At 45.5% G+C, this 20112-nt stretch overlaps 1 pseudogene; it reads left to right on the top strand.

The window, feature by feature from the left end:
- The window catches only part of LOC100424931 (argininosuccinate synthase pseudogene), a 57937-nt pseudogene extending 52474 nt beyond the window's left edge, over nucleotides 1-5463 (top strand).
- Nucleotides 5464-20112: the final 14649 nt, after the last annotated feature.

The following is a 20112-nucleotide window of genomic DNA, read 5'->3' as shown; positions in this document are numbered from 1 at the left end:
AGGAGATCGAGACCATTCTGGCTAACACAGTGAAACCCCGTCTCTACTAAAAATACAAAAACTTAGCCGGGCGAGGTGGCAGGCGCCTGTAGTCCCAGCTACTCGGCAGGCTGAGGCAGGAGAATGGCGTAAACCCGGGAGGCGGAGTTTGCAGTGAGCTGAGATCCGGCCACTGCACTCCAGCCTGGGTGACAGAGCGAGACTCCGTCTCAAAAAAAAAAAAAAAAAAAAAAAAAGAAAGAGGCAAGTCCCTTCGGTGTTAACTGTGGCAGTGTCTAGGTGGTAGTATTTTAGGTGATTCACTTTTACTTTTCATGTTTACTTTCCTAAATAGTTTGAATTTTTTTCTTTTTTTTTTTTTTTTGAGACAGAATCTCGCTCTGTCACCCAGGCTGGAGTGCAGTGGCGTGATCTTGGCTCACTGCTGCAACCTCTGTCTCCTGGGTTCAAGCGATTCTACTGCCTCAGCCTCCCGAGCAGCTGGGACTACAGGTGCACACCACCACACCCGGCTAATTTTTTGTGTTTTAGTAGAGACAGGGTTTCACCATTGTTGCCCAGGCTGGTCTCAAACTCCTGAACTCAGGCAATCCACCTGCCTCAGCCTCCCAAAGTTCTAGGATTACAGGCGTGAGCCACTGTGCCCGGCCAGTTTGAATTAATTTTTTTTTTTTTTTTTTTTTTTGTTTGAGACGGACTCTCGCTCTTTTGCCCAGGCTGGAGTGCAGTGGCGCGATCTCGGCTCACTGCGAGCTCTGCCTCCTGGGTTCACGCCATTCTCCTGCCTCAGCCTCCCAAGTAGCTGGGACTACAGGCGCATGCCACCACGCCTAGCTAATTGTTTTTTGTATTTTTAGTAGAGGGGTTTCACCGTGTGGATCTGCTGACCTCGTGATCCACCCACCTCAGCCTCCTAAAGTGCTGAGATTACAGACAGGAGCCATCGTTCATGTCTCAAGGAGAATCACTTGAACCCAGGAGGCAGAGGTTGCAGTGATCTGAGATCATGCCACTGCACTCCAGCCTGGGCGACAAGAGCGAGACTCCATCTCAACAAAAAAAAAAAAAAAAGGAAAAAAATTAAGGCTTTTACTTTCTCCCACTTTAAACATACATGACTGCAGTCCATTTTACCTCCAGAGTAAATAAAAAAAAATGACCGGCCGGGCGCGGTGGCTCAAGCCTGTAATCCCAGCACTTTGGGAGGCCGAGACGGGTGGATCACGAGGTCAGGAAATCGAGACCATCCTGGCTAACACGGGGAAACCCCGTCTCTACTGAAAAAGACAAAAAACTAGCCGGGCAAGGTGGCAGGCGCCTGTAGTTCCAGCTACTCGGGAGGCTGAGGCAGGAGAATGGCGTGAACCCGGGAGGCGGAGCTTGCAGTGAGCTGAGATCCGGCCACTGCACTCCAGCCTGGGCGGCAGAGCGAGACTCCGTCTCAAAAAAAAAAAAAAAAAAAAAATGACCCAAACATTATCTTAATGAGGCAGAATTCATATAAGTGTGGGCCATGATAGCAGGTTTGAATACTGACTCTCATTTCTAGGTCTGAATAGAAACCTCGGTTTAAATACTGACCCTTTGAAATCTAGGCTTGAATATTGACTCATTTCCTGGCTGTGTGACCTTGGCAAGTTCTTCTTTCTGATTCCCAGGGCATATGACCACGGAACATGGTACGTGATGGTAAGAATTAAACAGACAACATATGTAAATAAATTGGTACATATTAGGTCCTTGGTAAATGGTAGCTATTATTATTTTCAAAATAATCATTTCATTAAATCGAAAGAAGGGACTTGAAAAGACGACCAAGTTGGAAAACATTCTGGAAACCTCTCCAAAGGCAACTTTTCCCACTTCCACGACATCTATTAACTTTTTCGTGTCTGTGGCAGGAGTGTGAGGGCCCTTTCCAGGGGAGGTGAGAATGAACAGTTTCAACAATGAAAAGTGGTAGTAGAGTCGCTTTCCTCCTCGGCACTATGTAGACCAACACAGAGCCTGGCTCTTTCTGGACTCAAATAGAAAGGAGGTCTCTGCTCATGATTTCATGGTATCAGCTTTGTAGCATGCAGCTGGATTAATTTTTATGAGCCCTTAGAGTATATCATTTACCAAGCTGTAAGTGCAATCAGGTTGCCTGACTTCCCAGAAACTAGGTTCATGAGATAGTGCTGAGCCTTTCCAGGTGAATGAATGACCAGCATGAAAACCCTTCCTAGCCCTTCACTGAACCGTGGCTCTCGAGGGTGTAGTTCTGCATGTATCACTGGGCTGCAGAAATGCTTTCCAGTCCAGCTCACAGCGCTACGCACACAGCAACTCCTTCTCCATCTGAAGAGGACATTTATAGGGCACACACAGCTGTCCAAAGAGGAACAACTCCTTCAGCAGTGCACTTTAGGCTTGGCTTTTGTGAGAGAAGAGTAAATACGAGCTTTGTGGAAGTTAAAGATAAGAAAATACTGCGTCCTGGCTACAGGTCCAAGTCCAATCTCTTACACTCACAGAGCCCATCTTTTGAGTCATCAGCACAGAACTTACTAGTCCTTGCAAGTAAGAGCATTCTCTCAGAATCTCAGGCTCTTATTCTAATCCTGAGTTAGGCTAGACAGCACACTTGCCACCACCCTGTCTTTGGCGTCAGGAGCTGATGGGCCAAATGTATATCGGGTTCATAATTGCTGGGATGATTTTTTCACATTCAATTTTGCATTTTTTCTTTCTTTTTTTTTTTTTTTTGAGACGGAGTGTCACTCTGTCCCCCAGGCTGGAGTGCAGTGGCTCAATCTTGGCTTACTGCAACCTCGCCTCCTGGGTTCAAGCAGTTATCTGCCTCAGCCTCCTGAGAAGCTGGGATTACAGGCACACACCACCACGCCCGGCTAATTTTTTGTGTTTTTAGTAGAGATGGGGTTTATGCCATCTTGGCCAGGCTCGTCTTGAACTCCTGACCTCAAGTTATCCACCCTCCCTAGCCTCCCAATGTGATGGGATTACAGGCATGAGTCACTGTGCCCAGCCTGGATCTTTATCTTCTATAATTTTGAGAGAATAGAAAAGCAAGGTACAAATGCACTTTATAGCACTCTATCAGGTACTCTGAAAAAAAAAAGTGAACTGTCAGGCCAGGCACAGTGGCTCATGTCTGTAATCCCAGCACTTTGGGAGGCCTAGAGGGGTGGTTCACTTGAGCCCAGGACTTCAAGACCAGCCTGGGCAGCATAGCAAGACCCCATCACTATAAAAAAGAAAAAAGTTTTCTAAATAGAAATTATAAAGTAACTTAAGAGTATAAGTTGATTGTTTGTAGGCCAGGTGTGGTGGTTCACGCTTGTAATCCCAGCACTTTGGGAATCCGAGGCAGGTGGATCACCTGAAGTCAGGATTTCAAGACCAGCCAGGCCAACATGGTGAAACCCCATCTCAACTAAAAATACAAAAATCAGCTGAGTGTGGTGGCACACACCTGTAATTCCAGCTATTTGGGAGACTGAGGCAGGAGAATAAATTTAACCTAGGAGGCAGAGGTTGCAGTGAGCCAAGATCTCACCACTGCACTCCAGCCTGAGCGACAAAGTGAGAATTGGTCTCAAAAAATAAATAAATAGTCCGGGTGCAGTGGCACACGCCTGTAATCCCAGAACTTTGGGAGGCTGAGGGAGGCAGATCACCTGAGGTCAGGAGTTTGAGACCAGCCTGACCAACTTGGAGAAACCCCATCTCTACTAAAAACACAAAATTAGCCAGGCGTGGTAGTTGGGTAGTAATCCCAGCTACTCGGGAGGCTGAGGTGGGAGAATCGCTTGAATCCGGGAGGTGGAGGTTACAGTGAGCTGAAATCATGCCATTGCACTCCAGCCTGGGCAACAAGAGTGAAACTCCATCTCAAAAAATAAATAAATAATAAATAAATAAATAATTTAAAAATAAAAAATAATAATTGGATTGTTTGTAAAGCAAAGGACAAATGCTTGATGTGATGATACCCCATTTAACTGATATGATTATTATGAATTGTATACCTGTATCAAAATACCTCATGTACCTTGTAAATATATACACCTGCTATGTACCCACAAAAATTTCAAAACACAAAATAAAATGAACCAAGGACTTTAGCAGATGCATCACTAAAGAAGATTTAGGCTCTATCACCTGCCACCACTGCCAGGGCCAAAGTGGTTCACTGAGCTGTGAAGACAGATTCCAGATGCTGGGAACTCACGCCGCCAATCTCAGATGCTGTGTCCAGCAAAGGCTTCGTGGTTCTGGCCTACAGTGGCAGGCTGGACACCTCCTGCATCTTGTTGTGGCTGAAGGAACAAGGCAATGACATCAGTACCTACCTGGGCAACACCAGCCAGAAGGAAGACTTCGAGGAAGCCAGGCACTGAAGCTTCGGGCCAAAAAGGTGTTCATTGAGGATGTCAGCAGACAGTTTGTGGAGGAGTTCATCTGGCTGGCCATCCAGTCCAGTATGCTGTATGAGGACCACTACCTCCTGGGCAGCTCTCTCCCCAGGCCCTGCATCACCCGCAAACAAGTAGAAATCACCCAGCAGGAGGGGGCCAAGTGTGTGTCCCGTGGCAATGATCAAGTCCGATTCAGCTCACCTGCTACTCGCTGGCCCCCCAGATGAAGGTCATTGCTCCCTGGAGGATGTCCGAGTTCTACAATCAGTTCAAGGGTCGCAACAATCTGATGGAATATGCAAAGCCACACGGGATTCCCATCCCAGTCACTCCCAGGAACCCGTGGAACATGGATGAGAACCTCGTGCACATCAGCTATGAGGCTGGAATCCTGGAGAGCCCCAAGAACCAAGCGCCTCCAGGTTGCTGCATGAAGACCCAGGACCCATCTAAAGCGCTCCCAAAACCCCTGACATTCTCGAGATTGAGTTCACAAAAGGGGTCCTGGTGAAGGTGACTAATGTCAAGGATGGCACCATCCACCAGACCTCCTTGGAGCTCTTCGTGTACCCGAACGAAGTCGTGGGCAAGCACCGTGTTGGCCGTATTAACATCATGGAGAACCGCTTCATTGGAATGAGGTCCCGAGGTATCTACAAGACCCCAGCAGGCACCATCCTTTACCATGCTCATTTAGACATTGAGGCGGTCACCAGGAAGTGTGCAAAATCAAACAAGGCCTGGACTTGAAATTGGCTGAGCTGGTGTACACCGGTTTCTGGCACAGCCCTGAGTGTGAATGTGTCCGCCACTGCATCACCAAGTCCCAGGAGTGAGGAGAAGGGAAAATGCAGGTGTCTGTCCTCAAGGGCCAGGTGTATATCCTCTGTGGGAGTCCCCTCTGTCTTTCTACAATGAGGAGCCAGTGAGCATGAATGTGCAGGGCAATTAGGAGCCAATCGATGCCACCGGGTTCATCAACATCAATTCCCTCAGGCTAAAGGAATATCACCATGTCCAGAACAAGGTCACTGCCAAATAGACCCCTCTACAATGAGGAGCTGGGGCCTCCTCACTTTGCAGATCCCCCAAGTACTGGCACCAATAGTTGTGATAATTTGTAACTGTGGCTTGTTCTCCCTGGCTGGTAGCGGACCAGGGGTGCCAGCCTCCAGTTTTGTTCCCTGGTCCCCCTGAAGCCTGCAAAAGTGGTCAGCGAAGGGAAGGGGGAGAGGCAGCTGCAGTGGGGAGCCATAAAATGACAATTTTTAAAATATACATTTATAAAAGAAGAAGATCTACAAGAAGATAAGCCTATGAAAGATGCTCCACATCATATGTCATCAGGGAAATACAAATTAAAACAACGATGAGATACGCACCTATTACAATGACCAAAACCTGGAAGGCTGAAAACACCAAATACTGGCAAGAATGTGGAGCAAGAGGACCCTCCTTCACTGCTGGTGGAAATGCAAATCGGTACAGCCACTTGGGAAGGCAGTTTGCAGTTTCCAACAAAACTAGACATATTTGGCCGGGTGCGGTGGCTCAAGCCTGTAATCCCAGCACTTTGGGAGGCTGAGACGGGCGGATCATGAGGTCAGGAGATCGAGACCATCCTGGCTAACCCGGTGAAACTCCGTCTTTACTAAAAAATACAAAAAACTAGCCGGGCGAGGTGGCGGGCGCCTGTAGTCCCAGCTACTCGGGAGGCTGAGGCAGGAGAATGGCGTGAACCCGGGAGGCGGAGCTTGCAGTGAGCTGAGATCCGGCCACTGCACTCCAGCCTGGGCGACAGAGCGAGACTCCGTCTCAAAAAAAAAAAAAAAAAAAACTAGACATATTCTTACCATACACTTCAGCCGTCATGCTCTTTGGTAGTGACCCAAATGAACTGAAAACATGTCCACACAAGAACTTGGCTCACTGCAACCTCTGCCTCCCGGGTTCAAGCGATTCTCCTGCCTCAGCCTCCCAAGTAGCATCACTGTCTTGGCCAGACTGGTCTCAAAATCCTGACCTAAGGTGATCCGCCTGCCTTGGCCTCCCAAATTGTTGGGATTACAGGTGTGAGCCACTAAGCCCTGCCAAGATGTATTTCATTCAGTAGGTGAATAGATAAATAAACTCTGGTACATCCAGACAATGGAACATTATTTAGCTCTAACCAGAAATGAGCTATCAAGCATGAAAAGACATGGAGGAAACTTAAATGCATATTACTAAATGAAAAACACCAATCTGCAAAGGCTACATATTGTATGATTCCAACGATATGACATTCTGGGAAAGGCAAAACTACAGAGACAATAAAAAGATTAGTGGTTGTCAGGAGTTGGGGATTAGGGGGAGGATAAACAGGCAGAGCACAGAGAATTTTTAGAGCAGTGAAAATAATCTGTAAAATTCAATAGTGTTGAATAATTCAGGGCATGTCATGCATTTGTCCAATCCCATAGAATGTACAACACCCTCATACGCAACTGTCAACTTTGGGTAATAACGGTGTGTCAGTGTAGGTCCGTTGACGGGAACTACTGTTCCACTATGGTAGGGGATGTTGATGATGGACGAGGCTATGCATGTGTAGGGGAAGGGAGTATATGGAAAATCTCTGTACCTTTCTCTCCATTTTGCGGTAAACTTAAAAATGTTCTGGTCTCGTATGGTGGCTCACACCTATAATCGCAGCACTTTGGGAGGCGGAGGCGGGCGGATCACCTGAGGTCTGGAGTTTGAGACCAGCCTGACAAACATAGAGAAACCCCGTCTCCACTAAAAATACAAAATTAGCCAAGCGTGGTGGTGCATCCCCGTAATCCCAGCTACTCAGGAGGCTGAGGCAGGGGAATCACTTGAACCCAGGAGGCAGAGGCTGCAGTGAGCTGAGATCGTGCCACTGCACTCCAGCCTGGGCAACAAGAGCAAAACTCTGTCTCAGGAAAAAAAAAAAAAAAAGTAAAAGGACATGATTAGAGAAAATTCAAACAGCACAAGTCACCAAATTCCTAAAGGAGTGATATCTATAGTTGCCTATCAACGTGTTAATGTGGTGGTGTGGAGGCCTGGCTACACCCAACACCTACCTGGGAACCAAACAATTCCAATAACTAATCCTCCTTTTAATTCCTAGAGTTGTTGCTTTTCTTTCCCACACCTTTTTTTACTCTCCCTCCCTCCCTCCTGGAGGAGGAGCTGAGACATCTGCAGATACACCTTCCTGGGAAGGTAATCGGCTAGGTCGGCTAGGTCGTGGGAGTTTAAAGTCCAGCCCAAGCCCTCATCCTTATCTCATTGTCAATTGTCTTATGAGGAAATAGTCCAGGCACAATAGCGTCTTCTCTTCTTCCAGGTCATGAGTTATTTCCTTATAGATCTTTTCTAACCAGTCATACCCTTAAAACAAGAGCTGAAGAGCAAACCTGTGCCATTCTTGATGTGAGATGAGGAAGATTTGGAGGTACTGACCTGTGAAGTTTCCATTAATATGTAGCCATGAGCAGTGGCTCACGCCTGTAATCCCAGTACTTTGGGAGGCTGAGGTGAGTGGATCACCTGAGGTCAGGAGTTTGAGACCAGCCTGGCCAACATGGTGAAACCCCGTCTCTACTAAACACAAAAAATTAGCCGGGCGTTGTGGCTCATGCCTGTAATCCCAGCTACTTGGGAGGCTGAGGCAGGAAAATCACTTGAACCCCGGAGGTGGAGGTTGCAGTGAGCCAAGATTGAGCCATTGTACTCCAGCCTGGGTGACAGAGTGAGAGCCCATCTCAAAAAAAGAAAAAAACGAAGGAATTATTCTCCTCATATAGTTGAGCATAAATTCAGCTAGCATGGACTTGGGGATCTGCTAACAGGCCTCCATAATATGTGCACAATATGTCCATCCATAATGCATAAATATGGAGTGCATACTGGGAATTACCTGCCTAACACGTCTTTTCTAAGAATATATTTCTTCCCCACCCCCACTCTCACAACTCCCACTCAGGTACATTTTTACCATAGGAGTCATTCTACACATACCTTAGGGCCCTGTTCCCCGGTCATTGTTCATTCATCCACAGGTTAGCACTGGACTTAAGCTGGGCCACAGTCCTTCTTTGTGGCTCATAGCCTAGGGATGACGGGCAAGTTGAACTAATCTCTCTTCACTGGCTCCACATTTATTAATAGATATGAACTCACATGCTCCTGGCAAGCTGAGAGAAGAAAGCCACTCTGAAATGAGAGAGTGAAGCCAACATTCAGAGGGGAACATGAGATGAGAAGAATCCTGACAACCTTCTAGTGTCTGGCTTTCAGCATTCAGAACCCAGCTGCATCTCTGCTCTTCCTGTGTCTTCATTATTCAATTATTCCTAGAATTCTATTTTAAAAACAAAAAACAGATCAAAAGAAAATACTGGAATCAGTTGAGCACCGTGGCTCACGCCTATAATCCCAGCACTTTGGGAAGCCAAGGCGGGCAGATCACCTGAGGTCAGTAGTTCCAGGCCAGCCTGACCAACATGGAGAAACTCCATCTCTACTAAAAATACAAAATTAGTCTCGCGTAGCAGCAGGCATCTATAATCCCAGCTACTAGGGAGGCTGAGGCAGGAGAATCACTTGAATCCAGGAGGCAGAGGTTGCGGTGAGCCCAGATTGCGCCACTGCACTCCAGCCTGGGCAACAAGAGCGAAACTCCGTCTCAAAAAGCAAAAAAAAAAAAAAAAAAAGAAAATACTAGAATCCTTCTAATCAATTGCCCTTCTTGCATGAGGTAGTTTATGTTGGGTTTCTAACATCTACAACAAAAAGTTCCTAAAAATTATATAGAATGTGGTGCTCTTCAGTGCTCAGATTGTGTGCTAATGAGATATCACCTGATCACTGGGAGAAGGAAGTGAGATAATGAACACAGGAATGCTTTGTCAGCTGTACAACATGATTCACCAATGACTCTTCTGAAGCCCTTAGATTCAACTGACCGAAAATAAAAATTTCTGCTTAAAGACCAAAGGGTTTGCCAAGCTTTATAATTTTCTTATTTTTTCATACTTTTTGTAATATCACTTTTTTTGAAATCTTGAGAGTTACCCAGTCTCCTTTAGATTAATAGAACCTTGACTACAGAACCAATGCATGTTATATAGGCACAATAATACCATTTGTAGAATGGCCAGCTGTGGCACTTTCACACCCCTAATGCCTGGACTCTTAGGGATCTGTAAAGTGGGCAAGACATTTTAGGGCTATTTTTAGCATTTTGAAATCTCTAGCCGGGCGCAGTGGCTCACACCTGTAATCCCAACACTTTGGGAGGCCGAGGTGGGTGGATCACAAGGTCAGTAGTTCAAGACCAACCTGGCCAACATGGTGAAACCCCATCTCTACTAAAAATACAAAAAATTAGCTGGGCGTGGTGGCAGGCACCTGTAATCCCAGCAGCTCCGGAGGCTGAGGCAGAGAATTGCTTGAACCGGGGAGGCGGAGGTTGCAGTGAGCCGAGATCAAGCCACTGCACTCCAGCCTGGGCGACAAAACAAGACTCCGTCTCAAAAAAAAAAAAAAAAAAAAAAAAAAAACTCTAACGACAATTGTACTTGCACGATATATCTGTTTATACAAGTTAACCATAACATCATATTTCTTTGCTTTGTGCTAAAATTATATCAATTCAGTCTGCCAGCAACTAGTTCATGTTGCCCAAGTTCTAATTGGCTGTTGATGATACCTCTGGCATTGCTCTGGTGAAACTTGTGGATCAGACTGTTATCAGGTGGTAATATCCAAACAATACCCATAGTAGAATAGACCTGCAGGGGAGCACAGGGGTGAACAGCTGAAACTAAGGAACCTGTGGCAGTGAATATTGCCTATACATTGCTATGTTTACATATCACTGTGAATGAGATAAATATGTTTCTATTTGCTAGGAAAAGGTGTTCAAAACATGAGATAAAAGGGGAGAACAGGTTGGGTACAGCGGCTCACGCCTGTAATCCTAGCACTTTGGGAGGCCGAGGTGGGCAGATCACGAGGTCAGGAATTCGAGACTATCCTGGACAACATGGTGAAACCCCATCCCTATTAAAAATACAAAAATTAGCCAGGCGTGGTGGTGTGCACCTGTAATCCCAGCTATTGGGGAGGCTGAGGCAGGAGAATTGCTTGAACCCAGGAGGTGGAGGTCGCAGTGAGCCGAGATCACACCACTGCATTCCAGTCTGGGTGACAGAGCAAGACTTCATCTCAAAAAAAAAAAAAAAAAAATTGGTGGTAGGGGAAAACAACAAGGGGCCTTGGGTGAGGAATGGTAACTTCTGGTCTACGATACTATCTAGGATGGTGGCTCCCTTGGCGTATTCCCTAGAATACTGATTCTGGGGTATTATAAAGAGTTACAAAAATAAGAGTTACATGTTTTTTTAAAGGGATATACTCACTATACTTGGGCAACACGGAGTCAAACAAATTTGTTTGTTTGTTTGTACGATTTCTCAGAGCCTTTAACACCTTTGCACTTGGTGAATCTCCAAGAGGAAGTTAAAGTGTCTCCCAGACTTATCTGACCATAGAACCCTTCTTGTTTGAGGCATGTAATGAGACTAGTATTCTATGAAATAGACTTTGGGAAAAGCTGGTCTAAAAAACACTCATTGAGTGCTTCCTACTTTTAGGACCTGGCCCACATAGACATTGCCAAACAGAGCTGGCTCTGTCAGTTGGCAGAGTCACCTCACCTACCACCTAAAGAGCTCTTCCACTTCCCATCAAACCGCCTTCATTTCTGTCATTAAAATGTCATATCGGCCAGGTGTGGTGGCTCACGCCTGTAATCCCAGTGCTTTGGTAGGCCGAGGAGAGTGGATCACCTGAGGTCAGGAGTTCAAGACCAGCCTGGCCAACATGGTGAAACCCCGTCTCTACTAAAAACACAAAAATTAGCCAGGCATGGTGGTGTGCCTGTAATCCCAGCTACCTCGGTTGAGGTGGCAGAATTGCTCGAACCTGGGAGGCAGAGACTGCAGTGAACTGAGATCACGCCACAGCACTCCAGCCTAGCCAACAGAGCAAGACGCCATCTCAGAAAAAATAAATAAATTAATTAATTAATAATAAATAAAGTGCCATGTCTTTGGTTTTTTGCTAATACTTTTGCTAATCTAGTGCCCAATATAAATGCTCCTCAGAAGATGCGTCAAATTTCCTCAATTATTTCCAGGGCAAAAAATACCTCTAATAGCAGAGCAGGGTGAATTAATAAACCGGAGTAAACTAAGTCTGTAGCAGCCAAATACTCAACATTTCCCAGTCTCCAGCTGGATTCCAACATTCTACACCATAATATATCCGTTTGCTTTAATATACACTGTTTTGTTTGTTGCTGTTGTTGTTGTTGTTTTGAGACGGAGTCTCACTCTGTCACCCAGGCTGGAGTACAGTGGTGCGGTCTCGGCTCACTGCAACCTCCACCTCATGGGCTCAAGCGGTTCTCCTGCCTCAGCCTCCCAAGTAGCTGGGATTACAGACACCTATCAATATGCCTGGCTAATTTTTATACTTTTGGTGGAGACACGGTTTCACCATGTTGGCCAGGCTGGTTTCAAACTCCTGACCTCAGGTGATCCTTCTGCCTTGGCCTCCCAAAGTGCTGAGATTACAGGTGTGAGCCATGGCGCCTGACCAATATACACTGTTTTAAATGATTTGGCAGCAAATAGAGTAGGTACTGTGATAATATGCACCAAGTCATAGCCTGTGGCTGTAGGTAACCCTGTGACACATTGTCCAGCTGGCTGAGAGACAGGTGTTGGGGAGGGGGCATGGGTGAGACTTCAAGGAGGAAGTCAGAGTCCCCTTGAGAGGGGAAAGACACTGGAAGGGGTGGTAGGTGAGTACCAAGGCATGAGTACAAAGCGGGAAGATGGCCAGGTGCAGTGGCTCACTGTAATCCTGTAATCCTACCACTTTGAGAGGCTGAGCTGGGTGGATCACTAGGTCAGGAGTTCAAGACCAGCCTGGTCAAGATGGTGAAACCCTGTCCCTACTAAAAACACACAAATTAGCCAGGCGTGGTAGCAGGTGCCTGTAATCCCAGCTACTCGGGAGACTGAGGCAGGAGAATCACTTGAACCCAGGAGGCAGGGGTTGCAGTAAGCCAAGATTGTGCCACTGCACTCCACCCGGCGAGACTGTCTCAGAGAAAAAAAAAAAAAAAAAAGCAAACAAAAACCGAGATAAGTTGATTTGACAGTGTTCCTCAATTTCAAAAGCTTGAAAACCACCAGAACTTGATGATGTCAAAAGCCACCTTCCAACACTGGCATCAATACCAGTAATTACTGAGTGGAAGAAAAGGTGGCCGAATGTTATTCCCCCTGCTCTTCACCACTGTGTTCGTATCCATTTAGATCTCATGGAATGAAATTAAAAGAACTGAAATTGTTTCCTTCATCACAGAGATGGCACATCTTTGATCCTGGTCACCCTTATCTGCCCATCCCCCCACCCCTAGACAATGGTAAATCTTACGTGGACTTGGGGAGAGTAGAAGAGAAAATAAAGAAAATGGGTGGAGGGGATAACAAAAATGAAGTTAAGGAATAACAGCCTCCCAAAGTGCTGGGATTACAGGCGTGAGCCATTGCACCTGGCCTAAAATCAACTTATTTGTAACAAAGAAAAATAGTTTTGTTTGTTTGTTTGTTTGTTTTTTAGTGTATGGATGTAACTATTATATTAGATATTCAGGACCCATGAAACACAGCAGAAAAAATCTTCATCTATGTCTCCCTTCTGTCCCTGCATGCCAATTCTCTGAGGCTGCTATTTGTCTTTGGATGGAATTTAGTGCCAGCCTTTTCTGGTCCCTTTTAGATCTAAAAAAGAAAAAAGGACAGCCAGCTGTGGTAGCTCACACCTGTAATCCCAGCACTTTAGGAGGCCAAGGTGGGCATATCAGCTGAGGTCAGGAGATCGAGACCAACCTGACCAACAGGGAGAAACCCCGTATCTACTAAAAATACAAAAATCAGCCGAGTGTGGTGGCATGTGCATGTAATCCCAGCTACTTGGGAGGCTGAGGCAGGAGAATCGCTTGCCCCTGGGAGGCAGAGGTTGTGGTGAGCCAAGATCGTGCCATTGCGCTCCAGCCTGGGCAAAAAGAGCGAAACTCCATCTCAAAAAAAAGAAAAAGAAAAAAGGAAAGTCCTTTGCCCACTGTATTCCCTCAGTTTCAGTTCAGTTATTAATCCAATGAGTCCATTGGAATGAAAACTCTCAGTTCCTTTCAAAATTTATGCTTCTCTGCTCCCCAGTTAGCACTGCCTCAGGCTAAGCTCCAGCAATGAGAAAGGGAAAGGAGCTTTGGGTTGCTTTATTCTTATTCTTATTCTTTTTTTTTTTTTTTTTTTTTTTTGTACAGGGCCTTGCTCTGTCACCCAGGCCAGAGTGCAGTGGTATGACGGTAGCTCACTGCAACCTCTGCCTCCCAAGCTCAAGCCAACTTCCCACCTCAGCATCCTACAGGCTACGCCACCACACCCAGCTAAGTTTTGCATTTTTTGTAGAAGATGGGGTTTTGCCATGCTGCCCAGGCTGGTCTCAAACTCCTGGGTTCAAGCCATCCACCCACCTCGTCCTCCCAAAGTGCTGGGATTACTAGCGTAAGCCACTGTGCCTGGCCTAGAGTATGTGCAGGCCAGAAACTGTCTCCTCCTGGTTTACAACCCGATGTCCCCAATAAACCTCTCCTTTCTACTATTTAGCCATCAAGATGGTCTTTTGGAAGATAACTGTTTCTCTCATGGGTTCTTGGGAGACTCTCACTTCTATGACTTTCACTTTCATAAGTGGATGTCTTCAAGATGGATAACTGAGTCTTCCATGAGTCCCTACCTCCGACATTTCTCAAACTCCTGACTTTTTTTTTTTTTCACTCTTGTCACCCCAGGCTGCAGTGCAATGGCACAATCTCAGCTTACTGCAACCTCCACCTCCTGGGTTCAAGCGATTCTCCAGCCTTGCCTTCTGAGTAGCTGGGATTACAGGCATGCACCACCACACCCGGCTAATTTTGTATTTTTAGTAGAGACAGGGTCTCACCATGTTGGCCAAGTTGGTGTCCAACTTCTGACCTCAGGTGATCCACCTGCCTCAGCCTCCCAAAGTGCTGGGATTACAGGTGTGAGCCACCACGCCCAGCTCCTCCGGCCTTTCTCTACTGAGGTCTCCTTGCTCTCCTCGGTAGCTCTCTGAGGTAGAATCTAAGGTAACCCCCCCAGGCTAGCTCTTTCTCTTTCTTAGTTTGTGTCTGGTCCCCAGAAACATGGCCCTTTGGCCTTTCATACAAAGGGAGTACAGTTACTTCCTCAATTACAGTCCTCCAGGCCACGTCTACAGCCTCCTGCTCCAGATCTCTTAAGATGGAGCCAGTCAGATACTGGTCCACTGGTTCCCCTCACACTGCAGGGGACACAAATCAAGTACTCTAAGTGATCAGGGGAAGCCCTTTTCACTGGTTATAGGGCAAGAAAAAGCACCCCCTTTTCCCTGCTTCAAGGAGAAATGGTACTAACAGCACACTGACAACTCTCTGTAAAGATCTAAAAATCTTCCCATTTGCAACTCCAGTCTTGTTTTATTCCAAAGTGGGTGACAATTGCAAAACTAATTTCCAGGCCAGACGCGGTGGCTCACCCCTATAATCCCAGCACTTTGGGAGGCCGAGTCAGGCAGATCACCTGAGGTCGGGAGTTCGAGACCAGCCTGGAGGATAGAGCGAGACTTTGTCTCAAAAAAAAATAAAAAATTAAAAATAACTAGTTTTTGACATCTTTTTGTTGGTTCTGCCCAATAGGTTTCTCCTACGATATGTTTTGAGTTCACATTTATAACATTTGAACTAAGATAATATTTAGATGAACTCTAAATATTCAGGAATTTGAAAATATTAAAAATCGAAAGTAAGAGTTAAAAATGATTGCTGCCAGGCATGGTGGCTCATGCCTATAATCTCAGCATTTTGGGAGGCTGAGACAGAAGGATCACTTAAGCCCAGGAGTTTGAGACCAGCCTGGGTAGCAAAACATGATCCTGTTTCTACAAAAAAGAAATTTTAAATTAGCTGGGCTTGGTGGCGCAAGCCCGTACGTAGTCCCAGCTACTCTGGAGGCTGAGGCAGGAGGAGTCCTTGAGCCCAGGAATTTGAGGTTACAGTGAGCTGATCACATCACTGCCCTTTAGCATGGGGGACAGAGAGAAACCCTATCTCAAAAATCAATCAATAAATAAAAATAAAAGATTGCTGTGGTCAAAGGTCAGCCTCCACCTCCGTGAAATCAGTCAGGCATTTGCAGAATCTTTGAAATACCTGCTGGAGTCATCCCTCTTGACAAACACTAATCTTGTTCAGGTTTTTGCCATTTGAGATGAGTAACCTGAGGCCTAGATGAGTTAACAGATTTACAGAGGATCACATAGTGATGGGCAGCAAAATAACGACCAAAAAACGGTGCCTGGATGCCTATTCCTGTAAATTGATTGCCACTTGTGACCAGATTCCATGACTCTTAGAGAGAGGTATGTACGTGTTGGGCAGCCCCTGTGGCTCTACAGTCAGAAACCTGGCTTCAAATCCTGGCTCCTTCATGTACCCCTTGAGTGATCCTGGGCAAATCTGTTATCTTCTCTAAGTCTTGGTTTTCTGTCTGTAAAATGACATTGATACTGGTATAAAGAACAAAATGGGTAATTTATAGGAAAGTACTTTTGAAACTGCTACGTGTTAGGTGAATGCTATGGTTGTTATTATTATGGTATTGGGAGTGGAGATAACCATGGTTTCTTCAGGATAAGCTTAGTTTTAGAATTATTAGGAGACTTATTATAAGATCGCTAATTTATAATGGTGTTTAGTCATAAGAAGTGCATAATCTAGGCCGGGCACCCAGGCACGGTGGCTCACGCCTGTAATCCCAGCACTTTCGGAGGCCAAGGCGGGTGGATCACCTGAGGTCGGGAGTTTGAGACCAGTCTGACCAACATGGTGAAACCTCGTTTCTACTAAAAATACAAAAATTAGTGGGGTGTGGTAGCAGACGCCTGTAATCCCAGCTACTCAGGAGACTGAGGCAGGAGAATCACTTGAACCCAGGAGGCAGAGGTTGTGGTGAGTCGAGATTGCACCACTGTACTCCAGCCTGGGTAACAGAGCAGAACCCCATCTCAAAAAAACAAACAAACAAACAAAAAAAACCCAGAAATACATAATCCAAATAAGTTCCGAAAGTTAGTTTTCCATATAACCTTTATGCAATTGTAAGTCTATACAACCTTGCCTATTAGAAAAGAATTTTAGGCAGGGCACAGTGGCTCATGCCTATAATTCCAACACTTTGGGAGGCCGAGGAGGGCAGATCACAAGGTCAGGAGTTTGAGACCAGCCTAGCCAATATGGTGAAACCCTGTCTCTACTAAAAATACAAAAAAAATTAGCCCGGCCTGGTGGCGCATGCCTGTAATCCCAGCTACTTGGGAGGCTGAGGCAGGAGAATTGCTTGAACCCAGGAGGTGGCGGTTGCACTGAGCTGAGATTGTGCCACTGCACTCCAGCCTGGACAACAGAGAGAGACTTTGTCTCAATAAATAAATAAATAAACAAATAATTTTAAAGAGAGTAGAAAGCATGTGTTACACTAATGTTATGATGTTAAAGAACAGTAAAGGAAATATACATTTTGTGTATATTCAAAAGCTGAGTAAAACAGCTAGATAAATAAACAAATTGAGATTACAAGACATCACGAAAGAAGGCACAGATGTCACCACGGGCCTGGGCAAAACAGTAACCAAAGCAAGAAGACATTTGCCTGCCACCAGGCTGTGGAAGAGGACACAGTCTTTCTCTGAGGAATCTCTGTAATAGGCCACAAGGCACCCACTTCAAAGTCACATGGTGCCTGAAAGACTCTCTGACACACAGAGGAAAAATGCACACCAGGTGGCTCCCCCAACAGGAGTTCCTGGAACTAATCAATGTCAAAGGCACGGAGAAAGTCAGGGCAGGTCAAGGAGTGTCTTACTGAGGCTCAGAGGGAAGGCCGCTGGCAGAGGCTTCTTCCCCGAGCAGGAAACCACGCCCTTTATCCCTGCTTGATCTCTTTGGATTGCAAAATATATGCAATGCTCTTGTCTGACCTAAGAGCCCTTCAGAAAGAGGGAAGGGTGGGAGGGAGGAGGAGCACTCAACGGGGGAAAAACTTTAATCTTCTTTGTTACCGTTTTCTGAGAGAAGTGAGAGAGATCAAAGGCAAGGGTTTCACTTAGACTGGAAAGCTGTAGTTACCATCTACTTTCAGCCTTCTATAGGGGAGTGCATGGCCAATCTTAAATTTGTTTTTATTTATGTTCAGTAAAAGCAAGAGGAGCAAGTTTGGAATTAACCATGAGCACTGACCTAAATGATCCACATGTGGGAGATGAATGCCTTGTGCAGCATGATGCAATATTATACAGGTAAACCAAAGGGTGTGGTGGATAACAGGCAGCCCAGATCCCTTTATCTCTGCTGCTTCAAGCTACTTTATCTTGCATATTTTCTCAACATAATCATACATGCATATGCTAAATCATTTGTGTTGGCTACTACAATGTAAAAAGAACATGTTCAAAGGAGGCACACTGATTTTATTTTATTTTTTACTTAAAGAGTTTTTTCCTGAGCAGTGGCTCACGCCTGTAATCCCAGCACTTTGGGAGGCTGAGGCAGGCAGATGACTTGAGGTCAGGAGTTCGAGACCAGCATGGCCAACATGGTGAAACCTCATCTTTACCAAAAATACAAAAATTAGCTGGGCGTGGTGATACATGTCAGTAATCCCAGCTACTTGGGAGGCTGAGGCAGGAAAATGGCTTGAACCCAGGAGGCGGAGGTTGCAGTGAGCCAGGATTGTGCCACTGCACTCCAGCCTAAGCAACAGAACAAGACTCCTCAAAAAAAAAAGCCGGGTGCAGTGACTCACACCTGTAATCCCAGCACTTTGGGAGGCCAAGGTGGGTGGATCACTTGAGGTCAGGAGTTCAAGACTAGCCTGACCAACATGTTGAAACCCCGTCTCTACTAACAATACAAAATTAGCCAGGTGTGGTGGCAGGCGCCTGTAATCCCAGCTACTTGGGAGGCTGGGGCAAGAGAATCACTTAAATCTGGGAGATGAAGGTTGCCATGAGCCAAGATCGCACCACTGCACTCCAACCTAGGCAACAAGAGCAAGACTCCGTCTCAAAAAAAAGAAAAAAAAAAAAGACTTTTCCTTGAGTACTATGTTAGAGAGGCTCTGAGGACCATCTCTCTACTAGTCTACGAGTCTAGTTGTCCACGAGTCTAGTCATTCTACTCTGAAAGGCTAAACTTGGCTTAGCCCAGGTACCGTGCAGTTCATTCAGTGCATTTAGGAGAGTCCTGAGCATCCAGGCAGGACATGATAAGTGCAATTGAATGAAAATGGAGTGAGCAATGAGCATTCTGGAAAATGGCCTTGAGATTAAATCAGTGTTCAGTCAGCATCCATTTGCCAAGCTAGGGGTGAACTCTGGATATCCTCTGGATTCATCAGACTTCACTGAGCCATTATCTTCCCTCTGTGACTATGAGCCTGTCCACCGGAGATCTGTGCTCCCCCGGGGAAGGAACCTGGTTCCTGGAACATAGTACTGGCTCAATAGACATTGAACTGTTTGATCATCAAATCCTAAATGTATTTTTTGTCTAACCATTTTCCCTTAATTTACTTCCTAACTCCCCCAGGGACTACTGCTATATAGTCAGGAATGAGTGAATGAATGAATAAATGGATACGTTAATAAACATATTATTTGTTGTCTGATTATACATAAAAGCATTTGTATAGTTTGTGAATGTAATAGTGTTTTCTTCCTAATGTTGTTTGCTTGAATATGGTGCCGTTACTCATTATGATAAATGTATCTTTACATTTTTAAGACTGTGCTATTTACAAAATGCTTTCACATACATTATCTTATTTACTCTTCACAGCAGTGCTGCAAAGTAGATATTATTGTCTCCCAGTTTAGATAAGATAGGTGATTTGTCCAAAGTACGCAATGAGCACAGAGCTGGACTTGAACCCAAATTTTGCCACACAGGCCTATAGCAGTCCTTTTCCCTAGATTGAAAGGTGAGTAAGCAGGCAAAGGTTATATTCATTTGTAAACAGATGCTTGTTTCTAAAGATATAGCATAGCATGCACTGCCCACATAGGGGAAGTGCCATCTCTAAACTCCTGGCAGGCCCTCGCACCAAGCACCTGGCTTGTCTCTGGCTACACCTGCTTTTGAATGCACAGCTGGCCTTATGCCAAGTCACTCAACAGAACTTACATTTGGCTATAGCTACTTGATACTAAAACAACCAGTGAAAAGGAAGAAACTTCAGGTAATTAACCAGTTATTATTTTGTCTACACAATGACAACCTTTGGGGTTGATTTTTTGTCTTTAAGTTAAGTTGCTATATTCATGGAAATACCACAATTATTTCTTCTCCACTTGAATGTCAGTCCACAACAAGGAAGCCAGCAGGCTTGAACAGCAGGAGTCAATATTTAAAAACTAGGTCTCAAAATGTAGCCCGCGTCCTAAGGCTCCTACTGGTGCTCTTTTCTGTGCTAATGATCTCTGT

Source organism: Macaca mulatta, chromosome 2 (assembly GCF_049350105.2).
Source record: "Macaca mulatta isolate MMU2019108-1 chromosome 2, T2T-MMU8v2.0, whole genome shotgun sequence".
NCBI lineage: Eukaryota > Metazoa > Chordata > Mammalia > Primates > Cercopithecidae > Macaca > Macaca mulatta.
Note: the sequence above shows the minus strand (reverse complement) of the source record. Positions and strands in the feature narration are given on the sequence as shown.